This window comes from Nicotiana tomentosiformis, chromosome 6, assembly GCF_000390325.3.
Source record: "Nicotiana tomentosiformis chromosome 6, ASM39032v3, whole genome shotgun sequence".
Taxonomy (NCBI): Eukaryota; Viridiplantae; Streptophyta; class Magnoliopsida; order Solanales; family Solanaceae; genus Nicotiana; species Nicotiana tomentosiformis.
This window is the reverse complement of record NC_090817.1, coordinates 107,886,036-107,891,752: the sequence shown is the minus strand read 5'-3', so window position 1 is coordinate 107,891,752 and position 5,717 is coordinate 107,886,036.

Below are 5,717 nucleotides of genomic sequence, written 5' to 3'. Positions count from 1 at the left end.
ATGCATATTACAATTTTGGGATACCATGTGATATATGTTTGGGCCGATGGGCTATGAATGAATTTTTCGTTATAAATTTGAGTCAAAATTTTAAATCCTTTTAGAACTTCACTTTGATGGCACGACCCGATCGAAGAGTACTGAATATAAAAAGCTATAGCATGTATTTTAAGTTTTTCAGATTTTCAAAATATTAAACCATCAAAATGTCACTATGTATCAACGTATCAATCAAATCAGGTTCTATTATTCGACTTTTACTGAAACATTTATCTAAAATATTTTATTTTTGATAAGTTTACTTCATAGCTATATATTGTATATTTGATTATTTACTTCATTAAAAATGTCAACTATAAAATATATATGAAGTGTTTTTTTTTTTGTAACAAAAACTTAAGGCCTTTCGTTATGGTTTAGCTTTAGGCACCAATGATATTGAGTCGCCTCTGGTTGTAAATTGATAGTGTAGACAGCGTTTAGCAACATGCGCTATATCTTTGGCCTTTTTTTTTCTTCCATTAAATGGGTCCGGATTTAAGGTGGTATAAATATTCAATAGGAACAAATTCAAGTTGAAAAAAGTCGGACAAGTTTAATTTTGAGGACATGTCTTTGGCCTTTTTTTTTCTTCCCTTTAAAGGAGCCTTTTCAAATGTATTCATGGTTTGTCAAATACTTATTATTATTATTATTATTATTATTTTGAGTTACGGCATCAAACTCTTAGAAACTCACAAATTTCTTGCATTTGCATCTATAGTCTTGTCTAATTTGAGTCAGTTTTACCCTCTTTTTCTAATTCATTCTAAAATTTAAATGAAACTTTAGTAGTGTACTATTGTAGTTCCGATATTTAAAAAATACAAAGACTGTTACTGTCTTCCATCTTAAAAAACAATGTGGATGAATGGAGATACATATACTTATTCAGGTAAGAAGAAATGAAGAGGGCAAGGGGGGGGGGGGGGGGGGAGTTAAGGAAGATATAAATTTATGTATTTATTTTTTGGATTTTTCATTTTAACGAAGTTTGATTGATTAAATTTTTATTTACAATGACTAATATCACATGTTGGTCTTTCATGTAATTATTTATATTTTTGGCATTAGTCACAAAAATTGAAGGAGAGATCTTCTTTTGTGATTTTATTGTTGACAATAAAACTTTTTATCTTTTAATATTTTATTTATGCTTTTGATATTATAGAGATCACAAGGTAATTTTTTTTTGGGGGGGGGGGGGGGGGGGGGGAAGATTTGGACCTTATCCAACTTTACTCCAAAGTGAAGTGATTGTTAAGTTAAATACAAAGGAAAAAAGAATGAAAATCCAAGGAAGATCGTAGTGAAATTTTAGACGATTTCTAAAAGCTTTATTATGCGGTTCAATAGTTAGAAACCAGCTTCTTTGAAATATATACATAGTTTGACCAATTTTCTAAAATCTAGTTTGACCAAGTTTCTAAAATCGGCTTATTTTGAGTAGTATTTTTTTTCAAAAGTATTTTTGGTGAGAAATAGTTTGTGCTTGGCTAATTAATTCAAAAAATACTTTTGAGTAGTAATTAGTGTTTGACAAAACTTTAAAAAAAAATTTAAGTGAATTTTTCTCAAACGTGCTTTCAAAAAAGTATTTTTGGAAGAATCTACTTTTTTCTACTTCTACACAAAAGCACTTTTATTTTTTTTTTTTATTTTAAAAGTTTGATCAAACACTTCAACTTTAGGAAAAAAAAAACCTTTTTAGAAGAAAAAAAATGTATTTTTGACCTTAGAAAAACTTGGCCAAAGCTATAAGACTACTGTATTCAAAAAATTGAGTCTTATAAAAACTAATGCTAGTGTTTATAATACATGCCTCTGTATAATCGGAAACATATTGGCGAATACTTAAATTTTGAGACTTAATAAAAGCAAGTGGCTTGATAGTGAGAATCTAATTAAAACTTATACTAATAGTTGTTTGACTGTATTTCTAAAATTAGCTTACTTTGAATTTTTTTTTTTAATTGCTTTTCAATAAATATTTTTGGTGAGTAGGAGTTTATATTTGCCTAGTCAATAAATATTTTTACCATCAGAGGGGTTGCTCTGATGGTAAGCAACCTCCACTTCCAACCAAGAGGTTGTGAGTTCGAGTCACCCCAAGAGCAAGGTGGAGAGTTCTTGGAGGGAAGGATACCGAGGGTCTATTGGAAACAACATCTCTACCTCATGGTAGGGGTAAGGTTTGCGTACACACTACTCTCCCCATTATACTGGGTTGTTATTGTTGTTGTTGTAATTAGTGTTTGATCAAATTCTTAAAGTATATTTTTCTCAAAAGTACTATTAAAAAAGTTAATTTTGGTGCTTATAAAAAATTATTTCTTTTTCTATTCAAAAATATATATTTTTCCTTCTAAAGTTTCGTCAAATGACTTAACTTCGAAAAAATATATTTTTAGCAATAAAAAAGTACTTTTAACTATATTATTAAAATTTCGAGTCTTAATAAAAATATGTGTCCTTATAGTGATAGTGATAAGCTCTCAAAAGCTCACCATTAATTCAATTATGCAAACGGTCTAATCAACTTTATCGAAAAAGAAGTACAGTATTGTATAGCAAATTTACAGTTTGATTCTTAGCCTATTGGTTTAGAATACCTGTACAATCCAACAGGTCCACAAATTTAACAATACGTGTATTATCTTCGTTCGAGTGAACCTATTTTATTTTTATCCGTTCTAAAAAAATGATCTTCTTCTAAATTTAAAAAAGAGAAAACCCTCTCCGAAAAACAATGACCGCTTGGGATAGGACAAGTCACAGAAAAACTTTAAAACAAATCAAACCAGCTGTCGGTGTTCGAATCCATCGCCCAACTTGGAAATCTAAGGGCCCTTGACCAGGAGAGGAACAGAGCTCTTTTTGTCAAAGTAGCACTATCATTTTAACGTTGATATTTTGCTTTTGTAACATATTTGGTAAAAGGTTAATAGTATTTTTTGGTCCCTCAATTATTGCTAAATTCTGATTGTAGTCTTTGATATTTTTTGGTAATTTATTGTATTTTTGGTCCCTCAATTTAACATTTATTTAATTCAAACGTGAAATTTTACCTCTTCACGAATTTACCATCATTATTAATTATTTCATTACTTAATTACCCATGTGTTATGTTAAGCTATTGCCTCTACCCTTTTTCCTTTCTGAACCGAGTGTATACCGAAAACAGTCTTTTTGCCTTTTAAATGCAGGGGTAAGGTCAACGTACACTTTATCCTCCCCACACCCCACTTCTGAGACTACACTAGGTCTGTCGTTGTTATGTTATATTGTGTTAAGCTTGTATTGTTACTTTATATTTGACGGTAATATAATTCTAAAAATAGTATAAATATAACGTATTTCCTACATAAAGTGATCAATTGGGCACGTGGCAACTACTTCTTTACTTCTCCTTTGCTCATAGAAAAATAGTTGGATTATGGATAGTTTTTGAAATATTCTTTTGACAGGTTTTAATACTCTTATAGGGGAGCATTGTTTGCATTGTGATGGTTTGCTAATTTTCCTTTAGATATTTATTATAAATTTTAATATTTTTCGAAATAGACTATATGGATAAAGAGATCAAGAACATAAAAGGAAAAAACAATTGTAAAGGTTAACTATTAACAATTTGGAGTTAAAAATTATAAGCTATAAATGAGGTACTTCACAACTTGGACCGGAGTAAAAAAGAAAAAAGAGCTCCTTAAGCTATTCTTAAAGCATGAAGCAAAGATTTTTTTCAAACGCTCACAATTGGTTTTGTCGACGAAGAGTACTCATTTAACTTAAGGAAAATAGAAGAAGAATATATCACATGGAAATTTCTCCGATGAACGCGCGTTGAACTTGGAGCTACAAGAATGGAATTCTCTCCTTAGTTGGAATTAGAGCCGCCAAAATGGGCTTGGCCCGCGAGGCCAGTCCCCCAGCCCGCTACTTGGATAGGGTTGGGTTTGGATTCTTTTAGCCCATTTAAAATTGAGGCTTATAAGACCAGCCCAAGCCACCCATTGCCCCTTGAGGCTTGGTCGAGGTTGGGCCTGGGCCGGCCTGTGGGCCAAAAATTAATTAAATTCAAATCTAAATATTTAATATTTTAAAAAGTAAAAACTAAAAAAAAACTATTAACTATAATCCTCATTCCCCAACCTTAGATTGCTCATTTACTCTTTCATATCAAATAGAATTAAGATTTTTGATATGCATGTAGTATGACAAGATTATTTTTTCGTTTGCTTAATTAACAATGAACTAGGAAAGTTTTAAGTGGCAAATAATAATTATTTTCTAAAAAAAAATATTACTTTGAGTGGTCAATGATCAATTTGGTTACTTTAATATATTACTAATAATTAAACTACACTTCAGTATAGAAAAGGTTCAAGTTTAACAACAACAAAAAAATTGACAATACTAGCAAATTTTATGAATTTTAAAATTTTATGGATTATAATGATGAAATCAGCAAATGATGTTAAACCTAAATTAAAAACCCTCAATACATAAACTTATTGAAGCAATTCCTAAACCTGATAAAAATGAAGGAAAAGTATTAAAAAATATTCATGTAACGTTAAAAAAGAAGAGCAAGAGATATAGAGAATTTGCATTTCAATTACGTGATTCCTTGTCAAGATTCTTGTACGCTCTAAACAAACAAAAGTCATTCAAATGATTAAGAGATTATGTCACGAATTTTTTTTTAAAGATTTAAAGAAATATTTTTCTAAAAAAATTGAATGGTCGACCCGCCCTAGCCCGTGACCCTCTTAGGGTTGGGTTGGGTTGGCTATTTTAAGGCCCATTTTGATGGCGGCCCGGCCAACTGGGTCGATCAGGACATGGGAAGATATGACTAAAAATTTGTTGACAAGTACTTCTCAATTGCAAAAACAGTGAAATTCATAAGGAAAATTCACAACTTATGCCAGAAGGACACTGAAACAGTCTTCGAAGCTTGAGAAAGAATCAAGAAAATAATGAGAAAGTATCAGCATAATGGAATCGAATTGCGGATGCAACTCCAGAACTATTGGGATGGACTGAAACCTTCCTCACGATGACTCTGAATACTGCAGTTTGAGGTCCTTTAATGAAGAAAACTCCAGAGGAGATTGTTGTGATTCTTGATGAGCTCTCTGAAAATGCTAACCAATGGCCTACTGAGAGTAATGATATAAGAAAATCAAAAGAGACAAGATTTCCCATTTGATCTCAGGAAAAACAAAATAAATGTTAAAATGACGCTACTTGGCAAAAGAGTTCCGCAACTCTCCTGGTCGAGGGCCAAGATTTCCCATTTGAGCGATGGATTCGAATATTAACAACTTCACATGTTTGATTTGAGGATTTTTTGTCCATTTTTCTATCTCATAAACTAAAAGATTAAAGTTACATACTACTCCCTCCGTTTCAATTTAGGTGATGTAGTTTGACTTGACATAAAGTTTAAGAAAAAAAAAATAATTTTTGAAATATGTGGTCCTAAATACTTAAAGGGCAAAAGCTTTGTTGGGTCATGATATTTGTGTGACTTTAAAAACTTCTCATTAAGGGTAAGATAGTAAAATAAAAAGTTTAAAGTTAAATCATTTCTAAATATAAAAATATGTCATTCTTTATGGAACAGGCTAATAAATAAAGTGTTTCATTTAAAGTAAAACACAGAAAATATG